This window comes from Ursus arctos, unplaced genomic scaffold, assembly GCF_023065955.2.
Source record: "Ursus arctos isolate Adak ecotype North America unplaced genomic scaffold, UrsArc2.0 scaffold_24, whole genome shotgun sequence".
Lineage (NCBI taxonomy): Eukaryota > Metazoa > Chordata > Mammalia > Carnivora > Ursidae > Ursus > Ursus arctos.
The window spans coordinates 19,492,832-19,515,294 of NW_026622919.1; the positions used below are offsets into that span (position 1 = coordinate 19,492,832).

General features: G+C 42.6%; 1 protein-coding gene across 3 annotated transcripts in view; it reads left to right on the top strand.

Annotated features, from left to right (window-relative positions):
• The first annotated feature begins 6,165 nt into the window (after positions 1 to 6,165).
• Positions 6,166 to 22,463, top strand: part of LOC113265424 (signal transducer and activator of transcription 5B) — a 63,910-nt gene continuing 47,612 nt past the window's right edge. For 2 of the 3 annotated variants that reach the window (XR_008961218.1, XM_026512810.4), the window contains exon 1: positions 6,166 to 6,295. The gene's annotated coding sequence lies outside the window, so the exon portion shown is untranslated. Of the gene's footprint in view, positions 6,296 to 10,171; positions 10,256 to 22,463 lie in introns of those variants that run through there. The other variant, XM_048224841.2, reaches the window with a different exon arrangement.

A 22,463-nucleotide genomic window follows, 5' to 3' on the forward strand; every position in this document is an offset into this window, starting at 1 on the left:
GGGTTTGAATTTATGGAGGAAGGGAAGAATCATCCCAAGTCCCATTTCTGGCCTGCCCTTGGAAGCCAGGTTAGCCCAGAAGGCTGTGTTCATGCCCCTTCCCTGGGGAGAACAGATTGAGGTCACCTTGACCTGTCTGGAGTCGGGGGGTGGGTGGGTGGAGGGAGGTGGTACAGAGATGTCTTTGTTTCCTCTGCTCCAAGTACCTTCTTCAGGGAGAGTTCCCGTGGTGTGGGCACCAGAGGGCAGAGGGGAGGCAGGGTGGGGTGTACAGCCTTCCCAAGAAAGCTGGAAGCATTCCAGGAAGTATCTCTGTTCCCGCAGAGGGAGACCTGAAGCCCTTGGGCTTAACCGCTCTGCTCTACCCAACCTTGCCTCTGCTGGGATTATCTCCCTCCTCTCCAGCCCACCCCGGAAGCTCTTGGAAGGGGAGCCATAGGCCCATGCCCAGCATATACTTCACCCCCAAGACCACCATCTCTGCCTCTCCCCAGGCTCCCTATCCTGGTACCTCCCTGTGGACATGCTGCCTCCATTCTTGTCCCTGAAGACAGAGCAGGACCTAGGGAAGGGGTGTGTGTGCAGTGAGTAATTCTGTGTGAATCTGGGGGAGGGGAAGAAGCTGCTGGGTCCTGGGTGAAGCCTGTCTGCCCTTCCTGCCTCTGTCCTTTGTCCTCTACCACTCTTCAGGGAAGTCACTTTACAGTGAAGTTACCAAGAGAACACGAGGCCATCTTGCCTGAGGCACAGTGACTATCCTCTGTTTCTGGGAATAGGGGCGGGAGGGGCTCAGGACTGCCTGGGTGGGTGGGAGGGAAAGCCTGCCTTCCTTTGTCCGGCTGCCCTAGCCATCTGCCTTGGGAGAGACACCTATGGGACAAGGAGAAGAGGGGGTGCAACGTCTGTGTTGAGCACACATTTCCTCTGCAGTCAGGAGAACGGGGAGCCTATCCTTCGATCTTCCTTCTCCCAGCAGGGGGAGGCCCTGGAGCCTGGGGGGTGGAGAGGGGTGAGGTGGCACAGAGCTGGCCCTCCCGAGGGGGACTGCCGGCTGTCCTAAGCAGCCGTGGCTCGAGTCTGGTGCTCGTACTCTTCCACGAGGACAACCAGGCCCCTCTACTCACTCATTTCTCCTCCTTCCAGACCAACCAGAAATCTTTTGTGCCTGAGCCAGCCCAGTACCTGACCTAAGCCCTGAGAGGAGCGTGTGGGGGAGGACAGTGCATCTCCTTGCCTGCCACCCCCCACCACCCTGCCACTTTCCCTTGTTGTGACCAGAGGGCGTTCCTTCCTCTCTGTCCCCGTTTCTCATTGTTCCTTGGTCCATTATGTCACAAACCCACCCACACCTTCACTGCTCGTTCCCCTGCTCCCAGCGGCCAAACTTGGCTCCCCAGTGCCTAGACCAAGTGGGGGATATAAAGCCAATGGGCCAGTGCTCCATCCCACCCCACTGGCTGCTGGCCTGCTCTTCATTGGCTGCTGGGACCCATCCTCCCCATGGACCTTCCCCATGCTAGTTTTTCAGCCATGCAGTCCCCCCAGTGTCCTGGCCTCTCTCACTCCCAGCTTTTTTTGCCCCTTTCATTCCACCTCCCTGGAATGCCATTCCTGCCTTGGCCCCCTGGTAACATGCTGCTCATCCTTCATGGGGTCAGGTGGTGTAGCGAAAAACTAGCAAAGGCTTTGGAGTCCTCAGGACCTGGTGCAAAGCCTGGCTCTGCTGTGTGACTTTGAGCAGGTGAATCTGCCTCTCTGGGCTGAGCCACCTCCTGTGTAAAAGGAGACCAGCAAGACCCGTCCCCTAGGATTGCTATGAAGATTCAGTCACAGTGACTAGTGCATGACAGGTGTTCAGGGTCCCTGGCCAGTAGAGCGAGGCATTTTCTCCTGCGCTGTCAGGCAGCCCTCAATCCTGTACTGCGGGCCACTTGCTGTGGCTCTTCACTAGTTGCTGAAAGGCTGTGTTCCACTGCCTGGTTCATAATAGAGGCTTCATAGGTACTTATTGGCTTAATGAAGTTCCCTCCAACAGGACAGGGCTTCCCCATGCTCCGACACCGCAGGGGTTCCCTTACACTAACTAGTACAGACCCCTGTTTCCCTTTCACACATCCTGACCCGTAGCACACAGAAGGCTCTGGCCGCCACCACCCTGGCCTCTGCCTGCTCTAGTCCTCCTGACCTGCTTTCCTGCTCCTGGCAACGTCGGCAGCCTCCTCCTTGCCCCGGGCTGGGCTGGCTTGTGAATTCTAAATCCCACTCACCAAATCAGGAAGATAGTGCCTGGGGTGACACTCTGCTCTCTCCTCTGTGTCAATCCTGTCCTCTCTGGATAATGCAGCATTGCCCCAGGGCTCTGGGTGGAGAGGGCACTGTGACACTGCCCCAGGACGCAGGTGGGGGCCCCTTTGGCTTGCCAGAGAGCCACCCCTTTAGTTCTGGCTGGAAGGGAGCCCACTTCCAGCCAGTGAGTGAGGCGCACAAGAGCAAGACAGAAAGTGTGTGAGAACTCCCAGGGGAGTCCTGTAAGGACCTGCACATCCATCGCTCACATCCCATCGCCCGTCCTCACCTCACCCCCATGCCACCTCTCCTGGCCCAGCAAGCTGGCTGGGGCTGGAGAAAGAGTACACACACATTTATCAAGTGCCTTCCGCAAGCCAGGCATGATGCCTAGTTACTCTCACAAACATTGTCTCTCCACTCTTTCTTTAAAAAAAAAAAAAAAAAAAGGTTTATTTTCCTAATGTTTTATTTCTTTATTTTTGAAGTTTTATTTATTTAAGTAATCTCTACACCCGACATGGGGCTCGAACTTGTGACCCCAAGATTAAAGGGTCGCATGCTCTTCTGACTGAGCCGGCCAGGCGCCCCTTCCTAATGTTCTAATAGGCAGTACAGTGCGTGGTATAAAACACGGAAAATTCAACATGGTAAAGAGTTAGTCTTTCACCTTTCCTGTCCCTCAGATCCCTTCTGCAGGAGCAACCACAATTACTCAGGTCTTGGGTGCATCCCAGAAAGATTCTATGTATTTGCAGACATATATTATACTTTACTTCCCATGACTCACACCCGAGGGAAACTGAGGCCCTCCGAGAAGTGAAGTACTTTAACTAAGGTTCCACAGCTGGTAAGTTGGCAGAGCTGGGATTTGGAACCAGATCTAACTGAAAAACTCGGCTCTTTTCACCGCCCACGCTCTGGCAGAGGTAAGCCCTGGCATCGACAAAGCCTCTCTTGAACCACTGGCTGTGACCAATCTCCGTTCTAAGGCCCTGGAAATCTGGAGATCTGCCTTCCCGTCTGTTGAGTGTCCAATGCCTGTATTGACTTCATAAGGAGGAATCATTCCCCTATGAAAGAAGAGAAGTTCCCGCAAGCGTCCTTCCTTGGCTTCTATGTGGCTGGTGGTTCCCCAGGGACAGCTTGATTCCCAGGGCTCAGAGCATTCTGGAGAGGGAAGCCACATGAGGATGGGTCTCTGAGTAGAGGGGATTATGGTTGTGGTTTCAATGATGTTTTCAGAAAATGGCCTCACGTTCTCCCTGCGGCTGGGCAGGGCTGAGGGGGGTGTGAAGTGGGGAGCTGTTCTCTCTTCTCCATGGTAGCCAGATGCTTGTTCTCAAGAGCAAGGGAAGGGGGCTGGAGTCAGTCCCCAGGTAAGAGTAGGTTGGATGTATGAACAAGGGCTGCCCACCAGACTTCCAGGCTCTCCTCAAGCCTCTTTCTCTCCCAGGGTCAGGACAGGGTCAGCTAAGAGATGACCAACTCTCTCTCCAGTGCTCGTCACTGCATCTGTAGCTTCTGTCTCTGGGAACTTTCTCTGTGGGCTCTCTGTGGGACTTTCTGGATTCTAGCTTCCCGTTTCAGTTTCTTTCTAGGATTCCTTCTGCGTTATATCCCAGTCTGGTGTCCCCTCCACCTAGGGAACTATGTCCCTGAGGCAGAAGGGAAGAGGGTCTCATCTCATCTGAATTGGCAAGTAGGGAGAGGTAGGTGTTAGACCTTCCTTCCTGTCTCAGGTTGACAACATTCTTGTTTTGCTGAGGTAGTCGCCCAGAACATTCCGTCCTTAGTGTCTGTGCACACAGCCAGCCAGATCTATCTTGGTGCATAGTGGTCAGAGATGTGCTGTGAGACACCAAGAATAAAGAGGGTGTACCTGCCGCACCCTCCTGGCCATTCTAACTAGCACCCTGTGGCCATCGCTCGGCAGCAGCGAGGCAGCTAGACGGAATTCTAGACCTGACCAGTCCTAGGAAGAGGGGTGTAAATCTTCGCTGTTAACAGTTCTATAGTGCTTAAGTCATTTGAAGCCCTATACATGTATTACCTCACTTAATTCCCACCACAATGCTACGAGGTGGGTCCTGTGACTATCGCCACATGACAAGGAGGAAATCTCGAGGCCAAAAACTTGCTTAAGGTCACACAGCTCGAGGAGTTGACAGCAAGTCTGTTTTTAGATTCTTTGCTTTTAATTACTACACAGTCCCCCTGGTTTCCATTTCTATTCCTAGAGTGTAGGGTTTGTTCCTCAAATTTTTTATGGGGATTTAAGGTAAATTTGGTAATTCAAAGGTAAATGGGACATTGCGTGCTGTCAGGGGTCGAGAGCCGTGTACACAAGAAACTGTCCTTTGACATAAGAGGTGCCATCATAGAGGCATGAACATGATGTGGTAGGAAACGGAGAGGAAGGTTCTCACTGCCCGGACCACGGGCAGACATCTAGAGGGCAGGATGCCCTTCCAGGCAGAGGGAACAGCATGTGTGCAGAGAGAAAAACTTACAAGAAGGAGAAATGTGGTGTACTCTCGTGCCAAAACCTCTTGCACAGTGACTGTCAGAGAGGTGCCAGAGCTCAGAGCGGGTGCTTCCGTCCAGCTTCCTGCTCCAGCCTGTCCTCCTGCTCTAGCCTCCAAGTGCCCTGTACCCACTCTGGGCAAAGCACTGTGCCAGGTGTTGGCCCAAAGTGTGGGATAGACGCGGTTGCCTGGGTGGGGGAGAAGGACTTTGTGATCAGCTACAGACACAAAGATCTTTGTGGTTGGTGTTATTCAAGAGGTGAAGGGAAGGCTGCTGGGAAGAGAGCTGCCACAGGAGGATTATGGGAGAACTTGGGCCTTGCAGATCTTGGTCATCTCTTGACATGAAGATTTTCAGACTGAAAGGAAGGGAAGCTCTGTGTGTATGTGTGGGGTCCTTCTCCTTCTGCCCCTGCATCTAGGTTTCTGGAGATCTGACATGCCTTGCTTTGGTGCTGGCCCTTGGAGGGTTGCCAGGGAAACGGCTGGCCAGCTCCAGAGAATGTAGCCAGAGGAGAGTGGGTGACTCAGACTGCCTTCTCAGACACCACACCCCCTCCCCATTACATGGAAAAGGCTCTCAGAAACCCCTTTTCCCCTGGATCTTATAAAGGAGACCGTGTTTGTGTTTATTCTTGCTTCTCTTAACAGAGCAGTCAGTTCCTCCCCGCAGCAGCTCGGACTGGTGGGAGCCAGCAAGTCCCCAGGGAGGGAAATGGTGTCAGACGCCCCCTGCCCCCGAAGCCCCCCCCCCCCCCAGATTCACTCTGGAATCGTGGACGAATCAGTTGGCCTGGGCGAGTGTAAACTCCTGCTGTGTCCATTCAGGCTTTCCGCCCGGGTGGTAAGCGGCAGTCCTGGCTGAAACGCCCTCCAGGGAGCAAACCCGGGATAATTATTGATGGGGCAGCGGTGGACTTCTGACCCGGGCCTGGGAGGGACAGGACCCGGAACGCGGGCCTCAGCCCGGGGGAAGGGCGGGTGGCGGGCCACGGAGGGGGGCCAATCAAACGCGACCACAACAGTCTGGCACGAGCCTACTCGCGGTGGTCGAGCCGACCCAAACAAAGCAGCATGTGCTCGTGGCCCCGTGGGACCCGGCTCGGGAGCCGAGAGGGGACGCCATTCGCCCCGGCGACAAGGGGCTGTGCGCGGCGCCCGACCCTGCCCCCCGCCCCCGTGCGCGCCGGGGGGTTCCGGGTCCCTACCCGGGCGGCCGCGGACGGGGTGCGAAGGACCACGGGGCTCACGAGCGCGCGCCGGGCGGAACCAGGAAGCGGCGCGCGCCGCCGCGGGGCGCGCTCGGGCTTCGGTGCGCGAGCGGCGCGCGCGCCCCCGCGGGACCCGGCGTGAGGAGACTCGGCGGCCGGAGCCGTCACCCCGGGCGGGGACCCTGCGCAGGCGACTACGCGCGGCGGCCCGGCCGAGGGAGGGAGCGAGCGGGCGGGCGGCAGCGGCTGGCGCCCGAGGGGCCGAGCGAGGTAGGAGCTGCGGGGCGAGCCCTGGGCTCGGGGCAGGGGAAAGAGGCCGGGGAGCCCGCCCGGGCGGGGCCCCGCGCCCCGGCCGCCCAGAAGCCGGGCAGGGCCGCGCCGCCGCCATCGCTCCCCGGGCCGGGAGGCGGCCGCGGTGGCTGCGCGCTGGGGGCCGGGGGCGAGGGGGGGCGAGGGCGCTGGGGGCGCGCGAGGGGCGTCGTGCCGAGGCGGTGGCGGGCGGAGGGTGGAGAGTGTGGGGACCGTGCTGGCGCGTGTGTCGGGGTGGGCGTGTGAGGGCCCCGGCGCCGACCCCTGCCAGCGGAGGGGGCTGCTGTCGGCCACCTCACACCTCCGGGTTGCAGTGCCGAGTAGCCCCTGGCGTGTCCTTGCTTTTCCTCCTTTTTCAAAAGAGGGATCTGTGACTCCCGGGGTGGGATGAGCCCGGGGGTGCCCGGTGGGGTGGGGGGTGTTAGGCAAGCCTCAAGGAACAGTGCCTTATATGGAGTCAAGACAACAAATACGAACATTTCGATATGGCTTTGGGGTGCGGGATCCCACATCAGGACCTGCCAGGCCCCGGCTGGTGCGTGTGGCAGTGGGATGCAGCGTGCTTTTTTTTTTTTTTTTTTTTTTTTTTTTTGCTAGCCGGGGATAAATAGTAAAAAAAAAGTGCTCCTGGTGTTGGGGGTAGATATGGAGAGTCGGAAGGCAAGTCGTGGTGTCACAAAAGCCGGTCTGAGGCTAAAGGAATCTGGCAAGATGGTCAGGCTGATCAAAGAGGAAAGAACTTGTGTGGAGCAAGAGGCGTTTGCAGACACTTGTAGCTAGCAGTGATGGAAAAGGCAAAGAAGAAAAACAAGTGCCAGCTTTTAGGAAGGTGGGATTAATGAAAACCGCAAGAATGCGAAAGGCAAAAGGAGATAGTGATCCTTCCCAGTTCTTTTTCTTCTTGTCCCCCCCCCCCCATGATCCTGTGAGACCTTTGATTCAGATAAACAGTACTAAAAGTGGGTCATAGAATGTTGGAGCTGGAAAGGACCCCGGGATTATGTTACATTCTCTTACTGTGCAAATGAGGAAACTGAGGCCCCAGGTAGATGGAGTAAGTGGCCTGCTCAGTTCACACAGCCGTTCAGTCGTTCTAAGACTGAAATGTCCGTCTGAGGGCTCTCGGGTCAGTGCTCTGTGCTGTGGAGCAGTAGATATTTGCCTAAATATAAATTCCGTTAATTGTCTCTGGAATGTCTTCGGGGAATGCCCCTTGCAAGGACTAGTGTGTCACCAAATTATTAAACTGAGGTTTATGTCCTTTTTTCTGTCTTCAAATGGTGTTGATCATCCACTGGTATCTTAGGTTTCCAAACTGGTTGGATAGCCGCCTGGGCCATAATAAGCTTTCAGCTGTTGTGTATATTATCTCAAATAATTTTGTTATTGTTCAATGAAGATAATATAACTTTGCCTCTTTCCTCAACATTCTTCTGTTATTCATTTGTTTATATTGTATTTATTGGCTAGCAGAAGAGGATGTATTTTATTTCGTGTAGCTTTCACGTTTTTCTAATTTTATTTTGTAACACCATGAACGTGGGATTGGTTCTGATCATTTCAAATGGTGGAATCCTGTTGATTGACTTTTTATCAAGGCTTTGGGTTTTTTGTTTGTTTTGGTACCAATTTTCATCTCATGGAAGATTATTGTTGTTGTAAATGGGAGAAGGGGCTGCCGATTTTAAGAAAAATTTACTACGTGACAAATTGTGACATCTGTCATGTTTAATTAAAACACCACACCTTTGGTCAGGTAAGTGGCATCTGTTTTCCATAGCCTTCTGGAAAATGAAAATTTCAAGCACCTGGTTGAGACACAGGGAAGGAATGGAGAGATCTTTTTTCAAAAAAGCGAAACCTCAGAAAAAAAAAAGTTGATTTCTATCACTAGCAGTTTGGTTATTGCATAACTTGGAGCTGAACTACATAAAATCTTTGCTGTATACCCAACTCCATAAATTATCCCGCCTTCTCCCTTGTCCTGGCCTTTACAGCATTCATGTTTTTGCCAACAGGATATTAAGATGGATTGTGTTAAGAAATTTAAGGTGGATATATTTCTTCCATGGGAACTTCGTGATGTATGTGATAGAAGGGGGGGGGGAAGTGCTATCATTGTTTGGAGTGTTACAACATAAATATTTTGGTCAGCACTTCCTATTGTGCCCCAACTTCTCATTTCATCTTCATTTTCTGGCTCTCAATTGATTTTTTTTAAGTGCTATTTACATATACAGAAACCACATCAAGACTAGTAAAGGGTGCCATTTATTGCTCTTTTGATACTTATGTCAAGTTTCTCAAGTTTTATTAGTGTTAGTATTCAAATTATTTGTGATTTGTGTTAGGTTTATATTTATGCGCTTGTGGTGGTTCATTTGGCTTGTTTTTGTGCAGGTAGGTGATAGAGGTATTCTTACAAAGGGAAGATGATGTAAATAGGTAGATAACACATGCAAGATTGGATTGCAGGTTGAAGGTAGAATCAAAGGAAGCTTAACTGTTCTAGCGCCCTGTAAACGTGTGTATCTCAGAAGTATTCAGAGATTTCTGGATGTCCTAACTACCAGTGAGATTTCCCCCCCTTTTAGAGTGTCGATTACCACATTATTCCTACAAAGGAAGCAAAAAAAAAAAAAAAAAATCCAGTTTTTATTAATTTGTCTTGAGTATTTGAAACTTATTCTTTTTTTTTTTTTTTTTTTTAAGATTTTATTTATTTATTCGACAGAGATAGAGACAGCCAGCGAGAGAGGGAACACAAGCAGGGGGAGTGGGAGAGGAAGAAGCAGGCTCATAGCAGAAGAGCCTGATGTGGGGCTCGATCCCAGATCGCCGGGATCACGCCCTGAGCCGAAGGCAGACGCTTAACCGCTGCGCCACCCAGGCGCCCCTGAAACTTATTCTTCTAAAAAGTTACCTGACAATTCCAGGTTACTGAGCTCTTCGGGAGACCAATATCCCTTTACTGCGTAGTAAAGTGTCAGAATACTTTGACTCCGGAACTTAATAAAAATAATGTTGAAAAGTTAGCTCTAAAGTATCAGCGTCCCCAATTTTGTGTAGTGCTTAAAGGAAAAAAATGTTTTTCTTTAAATCTTAGCTTGTTAATAGAAGTGTTCTAAAATCGGAAGTATTGTTTCCCCTGCAATGTGGGAAACACAACAGTCTTATGCTTATTTCTGGGAATAAGAAAGTCACATTTAACAATCTAGTTTCCATTGATCATGCTGTTTTTTGTACATTTAAATCATGAGCATCACAGTGATAAAAACTTTTTTTAAAAATTGTATTCGTTTTTAATTATTGTGTCCTTATTTTAAGTAGAATATTGACATTGGATCCTCTCTTGTTAATGATGATCCTTTGTTACTGAAAAACTTAAGCCAGTTTGGAGAAGATTTTATGTATATAAATCTATGCTATTTTTACTAATCCAAGAGAGGAGTAATTTACAGGTGTTAGATTTTTAGTTGGTTGATTGAGACCCTCACTTTTGGTGGTTTCAGGGTTTTAGATGACATTTATTACTTTTGTTAGTTTTGGTCACACCCATGACTTCCTTGGAAGGTATCTTTGAGGTTTGGTTTCCTTTTTTTTTTAATGGTAATATTGGGGTGGGGGTGCTTCCTGTTTGTATTTTCAAAATTAGGTCCACATGTTAACTTTCTTGTAGTGTCACATTTTTATTTTAAACATATAAAGAGAAGCATCAGATGTCATGTGGTTTATCTTTGTCCGTTGTACTGTTTCATGACAGCCTTACTGAGCTCAGCCTGCATACTCACTTGGGAAGGCAGGGCATTCCTGAATCTTTTCCCAACTCTCTTCAAGGTGTAGCAGCCTCAGAAGGACTCTTAAAACAACAAAGTTGCAGTTAACAGAAGATTGGGGCTGTTGCTCTCTCTCTCTTTCCAGGTACCTAGATAATGTATAGCACTAAGATAGAGTTGAAATGTATTATAAGGAGCCTTGAACGTCGAAGTTTTAAAGAAGAGTTGCTTTGGCCTTATATAATCTAGAACCCCACATATTAAGTAGTGACTGTAGCAGTTTTACTGACCTCACTTAAGTCATACAGAATGTCATGGAGGATTTAAACAAGAACTAGGACAAATTTAGGGTATTGTAGTAGAACTTAGGAGAAATCACCCTGAGCCATAAAACTCTTCTTTGACCCTCCCAGATAATTTTTATGTGGTATGTCACCTTTAATATAAATATTGGAATATGAGTTATGTGGAGCCTTGAAGAGAAGTATATTCTTGGAAGGAGTACATATAGTATTGTTTCTGCGATTAAAGCAAGTGGCCTTTTCCCAACCCTCAACTGACTTTATTCCAGGGAGTATAAAGACTAAATAGACTCCTAATTAAATTGGTATTCAAATATGTTTGCAGTTTAGGGGCACTTTATCTCTCCTAAATATTCTCGGGGACCACCTTAGTGAAGGCAGGACTGCATTAGCATACTGCACGGTTTTGCGTAGCGCACTTTGTAGGTGAGCTTAATACAGAGTGTCTTGACCTCCCAGTGCCCTCCCCCCCCAGTATTCAGTAAAGGAGAGGTTAGAATTTGTCACATACTGGATATTTTCTTTCTTGGATTTATTCATAATAATTACATCCATTTCCCATGTATTATATTACTATTAAGATAAAAAAATACATATATTGATTGATAAGAACATTTATCTTTTGGAAGCTAGCTTGCAAAATCTACTCCAACACTCACTCTCCATTTATTCTTCCATTGCTTTTCGCATTTTTTTTTTAATGTTTTCCGGATTTCTATTATGAAGAGAAATACCTCCACATTCAATGTACTGCTGGTTTTTTGAGGTGTTTGTGCTGACTCATTTTTTTAATTATACTAAGATATAGAGTATGGTTTGAGAGCAGCAATGAGATTCTCAGAAAATATGAAAACTTTCCTTTCTGACTAGAGAAAGGTTGGGGAAGACAAGGGGAAATACATCAATGAGCCAATGAATTATTGTTATTTGTTAGGATTAATTTGATGACTAATATTTTCAATGCCCATCAGGCTAGTAAAGTGAATTTGGCTTTACCCTGTAATGATAATAGGACAAACCCAAGTATTTTCTAATACTGCTTGTTTTCCCCTGGTAGGGGATTTTTTTTTGCATATGGGAAATCAAGCCAAAGTTACCAGTAACAGCCACATCCATTATTTGTATTAAAAACAACTATTTCTCACTCTGGGCTATAGCTCTACCTACCATGAGCTCATCTGGGAAGATGTACTAGTTATCTGTATAATAATTATGCCATCTTTCAAAAAGTGATCAGAAAATTAACTAAAAAGTACTTCAAATTATGTCCAAAGCCTAAAAGTAGAAAGATAATAAAAATAATGCCTAACACTGTCCACTTACAGTGTGCCAAGCAGACAGTTATAAGCTCTTGCCATATTTTAACTCATGATCCTCAAAGGGGAGGGTATTATTTTCAAATGAAAGATGAAGAAATGGCCACAGAGAAGTTAAGTAACTTGTCCAAGGTCACGTTGCTAGTAATAATGGCAGGACTGGATCCAGACCCAGGCCAAGCTGATTCTGAAGGCTGTTTCTAACCACCACACTTGCCAGAGAGAGCAGGCAACTGCAACTTTGCAGTAAGACATTTGGTTTCTTTAAGGCTTACATTTCTTTATTTGTGTTTCCAAATGGACTCTTGTTTATTTTTAATGGAAAAAAAATGTATACATATTTAGAAATTTTTAGTTTGTGAATGTGCTGGTAAGTATTTTTCCACCTAAGTATATAATCCTGGTGGAAAATATGTTAAAACAGACAAGGTCTTAATTCTAACTATAAATTGTCCGTTGTTGTTCTGCCACTACCATTACCATATACATCATAGGAGAAGGGCTCTAAGCCATCTCCTTGGCCTCTCTTTACAAACAAAAGGATCATTGAGGCCAATTTAGCACATAACACGTGTTTGTTCACTGAAAAGCAAATATCCAGCTCATTTTATTTACAACTTTATTTTGAAGGGATTTGTAGCCCTATTCTTATTTAATCGAAGCTTTTCAGTGTGACTAATTGTGATTTCTGAGATAGAAGGATTTAAGAATTTTAATTTGGGGGGTTAATTTTTAAGGCAACTGAAGCAATTATTGTGTGGTTAGAGCTATGCAAAGGCCATTAGAAACTAGTCTCAGAAATTTATTCCTTTTTATATGTGATGGTCTCAGCATTTTTCCTTGGAGGTAGATTGTGAAGTTAAATCTTGGAGACAGAATTCACTACCCTAAAGTGTAGTGATCTGAATTTGAGAGATCAAGTTAGGGAGGAGAGAAACTTCAATTCCCTGAGCAGAGAGTATAAACTTGTTCAAATAAACAGAGGATGTTGTCTTCCAGGATTGTCAAACTGTCACCTTTGACCAGGGTTGAATTTTCTTTGAATGTTGACAGAAGTTACAATGTCAGTGGAAAAAGCTTAATGTGAAATATCTATAACTCAGAATTTCCTTATGTTTGTGTCAGTGAGATCCTACAATTAAAGCTGTTTTTTTTTTCTACGTCTGATGAGTTTTAAAAAGCGTTCAGTGGGGTTTTCCAGCCTTTAGGTGAGAGTAAATTAGAAAGTTTATGAGAAATTATTTTGTGTTGTCTAAAATTCAGAGCCTATAACCTGTGGCAGATCATTACGTTTTTATAAAGAATGGGACTTAATTCAACCTGCAGAAAATGTTTTAAATAAGCTATATTCACAAATGCCATTGTAGCATTTATAAATAGAAACTGTTGAGCCCTTAATCTGTTAAAGTACTAGAAAATGGAATTTATCAGCTTTGTCATACAGCATTCTACAAGATAGTCATTTGTAGTTTAACTAGATAAACCATTTTCTCAGAAATAATGTTAATTCTATGTTTTTGTTTTGCTTCATGTTTCTGAAATATTTTGATAATCTTTTAGGCTTGAGAAAAATAACAAACTAGAGATCTACAGAAATATACAGCTCTTTACAAAATGAAACAGTCCACCCTGCGGGTTTATGTTTTTACAATTTGTGATCTGTTTCTGGTAGAAAGTGAGGGAGAGTTATAGTGAGAACTGGACATTATAGAGCCTTACTCTAAAGGTATGGAAGGCCTAATACATAGAGATGCAATGCACATATTCCTTCTCTTTGTGTTGTTGTTACTGTTTGAATTATGTAACGATATATGGAAACCCTGAACATATCCTAAGCATATTTTAAAGGTAAGTTTATTTTGTAATGAGTTTAAATATCAGGTAAAAATACTGAATTCATTGTAATCTGTATAGATTTATCTTCCTCCTTAACTGTTGAAGGTATCAAAACAAAATAGAAAATATTTGGCTTCCTGAATGGCATGGCTGCAATTAACATGCTGAGTTGGTGATGAAGCAGGATTCCTTGATTTCGCAATACCAGAGCAGAGCACATAATTTTAAAGGAATGAGTCCTTAAGTTATTACCTTAAGCACACATTTTTTAAAAAAGATTTTATTTATTCATTTGAGAGAGAGAGAGATGAGCAGGGGGCAGAGGCAGAAGCAGGCTCCCCGTGGGGCAAGGAGTCCGACGTGGGACTCGATCCCAGGCCCCTGGGATCCTGACCAGGCCCCTGGGATCATGACCTTAGCCGAAGGCAGACGCTTAAACGACTGAGCCACCCAGGCATCCCTTAAGCACACATTTTAAATTATGTCCTAGAAATGTGACATTGTCAAAATTTATGGTTTTGAATTTCTGTTACCCAAATGTGAGAGATCTAGTTTGGAAAGAACTGTGCATTACGTTACAGTTCTGTTGGTAAATTTGAACAAGGCAAACATAAGAAAAACCAACCAGTGGCTTTTATGGAATAACTCATAAAAGAAAAAAATACACATAAGTGCATAAATACTAACAATTTCCTTATGCCAAAAAAATGCCAGAAGCAGAAGATAAATGAGAAAATAAGAAAAACTTTGTAAATACATATGACAAAAGTTTATACATTAATATTATTATTGTTTTTAATAAAGATTTTATTTATTTATTTATTTATTTATTTATTTATTTATTTATTTATTTATTTAGAGAGGGTGAGCTCAAGCAAGGTGAGGAACTTAGGGAGAGGGACAAGTAGAGCTGGACTCAGGGCTTGATCCCACGACCCCGAGATTATGACTGAGCCGAAACCAAGAATCTGATGCTCAATCGACTGAGCCACCCAGGCGCCCCAGGTTATGCGTTAATATTAATATATAAAGAATATATACCAAAAATAGGAAAAAAGTGGCCTCCCAAAGGGAAAATGAACAAAAGAATTACAAATGCTCAATAATCATACAAAATTATGTTCAACTGCACTAGAAATCAAGAAATAAAAAAAAAAAAGATGTAATTTTTCCTGCTAACAGATTTATAAAACTAAAAATATTGAAAAAGTAAGAACAATGTTGCTTAGGAATGTGGGGAAACTGGCACCTTCATATTCATTGGTCAGATGTAAATTGGTGGTTTTTTTAAAAAAAGATTTTATTTATTTGGGGGGGGGGGGGACCAAGCATGAGCTGGGGAGAGGCAGAAGCAGACTTCCCACTGAGCAGGGAGCCCAATGAGGGACCTGATCCCAGGACCCTGAGATCATGACCTGAGGCGAAGGCAGACATTTAACCAACTGAGCCACCCAGATGCCCCTAAATTGGTGCTTTTTTTTGAAGGGCAGTTTGATACATGTATTGAAAGCCTTAAAAGTATGTATACCTTTTGACCTAATAATTCTATTTAGATGACATAATCTGAAATATGTTCAAAGATTTGTATATTTGTATATAAGGATGTTTCTCATAGTGTTATTTAAAATAGCAACAGTTGGAAACAACTTCAGTGTTCAGCCTTAGAGGATTAATTAGCTAAATTGAAAAATATCTTACATAATGGAATACTATTCAGCCATTTCAATCATGTTCTAAAACAATATTCAATGACATAGGTAAAGTTTACAATATATTACTAAATGAAGAGGCACATTGCAGAACAATCACATATAGTCATGCTTGGAAAAAGTATGGGTATTGAAAAAATATTCTGAGCTATAGGATTCTCAGTGTGTGCGTGCATGCGTGGTCTCTAGTGTCTTCACTTTTCTGTAATCAGGTAGTGATAAACGGAATACTTTGAAATCAAGAAAAAATATTTAATGAATGGATAAAGAAAATATGAGAGAGATAGGTATAACAGAGTATTATTTAGCCATAAAAAAGAAGGAAATCTTGTCATTCATGACAACAGGATGAATCTAGAGCATTATGCTAAATCTAGAGCATGAAATAAGTCAGAGAAAGACGAATGCTGTACGATCTCACTGATACGTAGAATCTTAAAAAACCGAACTCATTAGAACAAAAAAACAAAACCCAGCAGATTGGTGGTTGCCAAAGGCAGGGGGTAGAGGACTGTGTGAAGGTGGCCAAAGGTACAAACTTCCAGTTATCAGATGAGTAAGTTCTGGGTATGTAATATACAGCGTGGTGACTACAGTTAATGTATTGTGTATTTTAAAGTTGCTAAGAGAGTAGGTCTTAAAGGTTCTCCCCACCACAGGCACACACACAGATTGTAACTATGTGAAGTGATGGATGCATTAACCAACCTAATATGGTAAACATTTTAAGATATATATGAAATTACTACATTGTATACCTTAATTTTACACCACCTTTTTATGTCAGGTATATCTCAGTAAAAAATAAAGTGGGGGAAAGTTTTTTTTTTTTCAAAGATTTTATTTATTTATTCGACAGAGATAGAGACAGCCAGCGAGAGAGAGAACACAAGCAGGGGGAGTGGGAGAGGAAGAAGCAGGCTCCCAGCGGAGGAGCCTGATGTGGGGCTCCATCCCATAACGCCGGGATCACGCCCTGAGCCCTGAGCCGAAGGCAGACGCTTAACCGCTGTGCCACCCAGGCGCCCCTGGGGAAAGTTATTTTTAAAATGACTTTTGTGTGTTGATTTAGAATGAGAAACTGGTTTTTATTTTCAGTTAGTATTTCGTTTTTAGGAGAAGAAAATGAGTAGTTTGTGATGTTTGTGTTAAATATTTGGCATAGTATATTTATTTGGTATGGTTTATGGCATCTTTTGTTGAAGAACTATATTAAAACTATTCTAATTATATTTAACGTTTTCAGAATTAACATAATCTGAACTTGAGGACTGAGTTATTTCCTGTACTTGGTGGAATGGTCCATTTTTTAATAAATAAGCTGATAATGAATTATATTGTTTTATAAATGTAATATTTATAAATATAATAAATATTTATAATTATATGCAATATTTATAAATATATAAATTATAAATAAATGTAATATTTATAAATACAAATATTGCTTTATTTGTGTATGTGCCCTGCTAAATTACCATTCATTTCATATTGAAGATGTGTGTTCGTTTTTTTCCAACTTTTTTTTTTTTGTAAAGATTTTATTTATTTATTTGACAGAGAGAGAGGCAGCCAGTGAGAGAGGGAACACAGCAGGGGGAGTGGGAGATGAAGAAGCAGGCTCCCAGCGGAGAACCCTGATGTGGGACTCGATCCCAGGACTCTGGGATCATGCCCTGGGCCGAAGGCAGACGCTTAACGACCCAGCCACCCAGGCGCCCCATTTTTTTACAACTTTTGAAAAAAAATCGGTCTAGTTATTTCTGGTAACCCTGTGAACATTGTATTATTTCATTGTGTTTTGTGTATTTGCTTTTGTACTGCTTTCTCTTTCATGATGATACCTACAAAGATTGCTAGGTTTATGGATTTTTTTTCCTTGTAATTCCATTAGTCATGCTTAATGACATCTTTAAATGTTTATTGTATTCATTTGGGACTATCTGGTAAAGGAAATCTCTAGTGAAAGATACTTTCTCTTGGGTGTATGTCATTGCTAATACAAGAGACTTGTGTTCTGCCTTAATTAAATTCATATTAAATAGTTTCTTTATAACTAGATTTAGTGTTCAAAAGCCTTTTCACATTTTAAGAAGTTTAAAGAAGAAAAATGAAAATAAATTACAAGTTGATGTTTTAGGAGAATTCTGGAGTACAAGTATTTAGGTCTTAGCACTTTTGCAGCAAATAAAATTACATCTTAAAAAAATATATATATATGTGTATATAGGGCACATACACAAATAAATAAAAAATATATATATATATATATATATTTGAGTCCAGCAGAAGACCTACTTACTTTATTTTTATTTTTTTTAAGGATTTTATTTATTTATTTGAGAGAGAGAGAGAGGGAGACAGAGCACAAGCAGGGGGAGAGGCAGAGGGAGAGAGAGAACCAGACTCCCTGCTGAGCAGGGAGCCAGACTTGGGGCTCTATCCCAGGATCTGGAGATCATGACCTGAGCCAAAGTCAGACACTTAACCAACTGAGCCACCCAGGTGTCCCAAGATTTTTTTTAAAGTAATCTCTACACCCAATGTGGGGCTTGAACTCACAACCCCAAGTTCAAGAGTTGTACGCTTTTCCGCTTTTCCGACTGGGCCAGCCCGGTGCCTCGAGGCCTACTTATTTTATGTAAAATTCAGCTCGGTAAAAATCTTCCTTAACCTGGATTGTGCCTTGTAATTTGTTGTAATGGAATTCGCTGTAACAGAATTTTAAGTAAATTTTGAGAATATTAAAACATAAGAGAAATCATATAGTACTTTTTAGTGTTTTGTAAACCTAAATCCGTAAGTAGTTAATTCAGATGTAGAAAGATGAATAAATATTTTCATGTATTAAAGATAAAACCATAAACATATATTGCCCAGTATGCCTTCATAAATAAATCCTGTTGATTTTCTGGTTCTTTTTTGCTTATTACTTCTTACCTTCTCTGCCTCCTGAAAATGTGATCAATCTCATTTAATCCAAAATTATGTTTTCCTTTGACTTTAGTGTATTTATCATTGCTGATTTTCTCTCTGATCTGTTTTATCACTATGATATTATTATGACCAGTTAGAATAATCCCCTTTCTTCTTCTTCTTTTTTAAAGATTTTATTTATTTGTTTGAAAGAGAGTGAGTACGAGCAGGGGAAGGGACAGAGGGACAAGCAGACCCCAGCTGAGCGGGGAGCCCAATGTGGGTCTCCATCTGAGGACCCTGAGATTGTGACCTGAGCTGAATGAAGTCAGATGGTCAACCTACTGAGCCACCCAGGGGCCCCTCCCCTTTCTTCTTTTATATATATGAATCATATTTACCAAACTATGAGATATTAAAAAAATTATATAAATTTGGGGCCTCAGTTTTTACATCATATATTTATAACATGGCATCAGTAAATTATATATTTTTAAATTAAGATATAAAATGATTTATTGCCTTCTTAATTTAGAACTAGTTACTTTATTGTGTTCTAGTCTTTATCTGGTTTTGGAGAACTTGGTTATTCTCACAAAGATAAGTCTTTCCTAAGTATATAAAGCTTAAGGTTATCTCTTTAAAGGAGCTCAAATACATGTAACATTCAAAAGACGATAAAAAAAATTACTTCTTTCAAAAGTTAACATTATAGTTTTGTTTGAAACTCTTTAATGTGCTTTTTGTTTCTTAGCTGCCAGAGGGCTTTTTGGGGTCGTGTATGTATGTGTATTTAAAAATACTTCCAAAGTGAGTAGAGAAATTTATTTCAAAATTTTCCAGTAATTGGGCTACCAATCAAGGTAAGACTTGGTAAATATTTGTTGACTGCTGAATGAATGGGCTGTATAATCACATATACTTTTTAAGGCAAAATTAGACAACAACTTGCCCCATTAGACTATATTTGCCAGTGGTTCTTAACCATTTGAGTATTAGGGGACCTTTTGAGACTCTAATGAAACCATTGACTCTCTTCCCAGTAAAATACACATACACATAAAATTTTGCATACATTTCAAGAGGTCTGTGGACTCAGGTCACAAACCCCTGATATAAACAACCTGCCCTCCATTAATGCAGGTAGTGGAGGTGGAGGCATATGGAGAAGAGATAAAGTGATCCAAATTTACAAAATGTGGGCTTGTTTAAAAACCTCTAGTCTGATCTTGTCACCTGGGGGCTCAGCAAGGACTTATCCTACCCTCTCCCAGGACCTCAATAAATATCATTCTACTTCAGTAGTCTTAAGGTCTGTATTTCATTGCATAGCCCTAGCATAATTTAGTTAATCCACTAATATCTATTAATGGATATTTAAGTTGTTTCCAGTTTTTCTCTTTTATAAACAACACTGTGGTGCAGATTCTTAGGTTGAGTGGGCTTTTTTTGCAATTACTGGACCATCCTCTTAATGTAAGTTCTAGAAGTAGAGTTGCTGAGCAATTTGCATAGATAGTGCACCCTCCAAAAAGACCACCCCAGTCAACATGCCTACCAAAAACTAGTGTATGATGGGGATGGCATTTCCCCATATCTTCCGTAACTGAGTATTGATAACCTTTATGTCTTTGCTAGTCTCTCATATTTATATTTCTTTGATTTCTAGCAAGTTAGTGCTTCACATGTTCATTGGCCATTTTGTTTCTTTTTTTTTCATTTGCCCTTTTATATAATTAGCCTTTTTTCTATATAGCTGTTTGAGTTTTCCCAAAGATCTTTCTGTCTTACATATTACAAGTAATTTCCTCCCAGTTTTTTCTCTTTTCTTGTCTTTCAATTTTGTGTAGTATTTTTTGCAGTACAAAATGTTAAATTTTTATGTTGTCTAATTTAATAATCTTTTCTTCTCTGGTCTGGCTATTAAGACATGCTTAGAAAAACCATTTCTACCCAAAGATTATAAAATTTTCATTTGTATTTTCTTTTAGGATATTTTGTGGTTGTTTTTTTTGCATTAAGTTCTCCATCCATCTGGAATCTATTTCTATGTAAGAAGTGAGGTGGGAATGTAACTTTTTGTTCTGATGAAAATAATACTATTTATTGATCACTCACTATGTGCCAAGTATTGAGCTAAATGTTTCACATGTATTAACAGTTTTAACCTAAATCAGTTCCAAATGGTGAGCCAGTTATCAAAACAACAACAGCAGCAAATCCACCGTTTCCCACCAGCTCCCTCCTTCTCTACTAATAAAGTACATGTTTAGCATATATTCCAAGTCCTCATATCTGTTCAGACCCACTGCTTCTCTGTTCTGTTCCAGAGACGAGTGTGTCTCTGAATATACCCCATTGTTTTAATTATTGGACATTTTATTTGGATCATTACAATTTTTCCAGAGAGTAAGTCAGAGAGGTGAGAATTTTCGTGGACTGCCTCTGAAATATGCATCAGGATAGATTTTTAATCTGACTCAAAATGAATTTCACGTTTTTTGAGCAGATGGTAGATAATCACCAGTAGTTCCATTAAAGATACACTAGATTTAGTCTTAAACATGTGTTCCTATAGAAATAGTAATAGAGTAGTAATTATTAAAAACAATAATCTTTCAATTCCAATAGTGTAATTTCATTCTGACATTTCAGTAAATGTAGTGAAACTTTATTTTTTAAAATTTAATTTAAAAGCTTAGGATTGCTTTCAAAATGTTCTTCTAACCAAAAGAGAAGGAGAGTTATACATGTTACAGATAAGGCATATATGAACTATTAAACTGTACACAGGAGTTATATAGGGATATGTGAAATATTTATGTTATGAATAAGCACTGTCCAGTACAAATATAAATGCAATTTTCTAGTAGCTGCCTTAATTTTTTTAATACATTGAACTTTATTGAAATGAAGAACTTCTGTTCATCAAAACCACCAAAGAATAAAAAAGCAAGCTACTGGGGCGCCTGGGCGGCACAGCAGTTAAGCCTTCGGCTCAGGGCGTGATCCTGACGTTACGGGATCGGGCCCCACATCAGGCTCCTCCGCTACGAGCCTGCTTCTTCCTCTCCCACTCCCCCTGCTTGTGTTCCCTCTCTCGCTGGCTGTCTCTCTCTCTGTCGAATAAATAAATAAAATCTTAAAAAAAAAAAAAAAAAAAAGCAAGCTACTGAGAAGATACTTGCAACACGTATAACTAGTAGCTACCTTTAAAAAAGCAAAGAAAATCAGTGAAATCAATTTTAGTAATATATTTTCTTTAACCCAGTATATTCAAAATACTGTCATTTCAGCATGTAATCAGTATAAAAACTATTATTGAGATATTTTACATTCCTTTTTCTGTGCCATGTCTTCGAAATCTGGTGTGTATTTTGTACTTATATCTCAATTTGGATGCAAAATTTTCATCAGAAATGTATGAACTGGATAAAAAATATATACACAAACTGTTCAGATTTCATAAGACTTTCAGTTGATGAAGTAGATTCACCTACCCAAGTCGTCCCCAACATACTTGAAAGTTTTCCAATAACTAAATCGAGCATCAGTTTTTAAGTTTACCTTTAAGTTTATTAAAATAAAATAATAAATTCACTTCCTCCGTCTACTCGCCACATTTCAAGTACCAATAGCACACGTGGCTAGTGGCTGTCATTTTGAACAGTGCAGTTACAGACCTAGTTCTAAAGAAATGAAGTACAGGCTGGTCTCCTACTTTTAACATCTAGCCTGCAAATAACTCAAATACAAATAGGGCCTCTTGCCCTCTGGGAATTGAAGCCATTGCTCTATAAGGGAGCCAAAGCTACTCTTACCTAAAGAAGATGATACCCCTAAAATTTCCCACCATACCCCCACCCCAAAGTACACATACACAGATGCACTTCCTTTTTGAAAAAACTGTTGCACTGGGGGGCCTGGGTCGTGCAGTCGGTTAAGTGTCCAACTCCTGATTTCGGCTCAGGTCATGATCTCAGGATCGTGGCATCAAGCCCCACATCAGGCTCTACACTCATCGGAGAGTCTGCTTGGGATTCTCTCTCTCCTTCTCCCTCTGCTCTTCCCTCCTGCGTTCTTTCTCTCTCTCTCTCAAGCAAATAAATCTTAAACAAAACAAAACTGCTGCACTGAGGTATGGGTGAAGCATTATCTACCTCCTGGAAGCCCTTCTCTTTAGGAGCCCCGTCTGTGCTGTGTGGCAGCTGGGATGGAGAACAGACAGGGGTAGAGGGATTATATCCCTGATTGTATCCCTGACTAGAAATTGT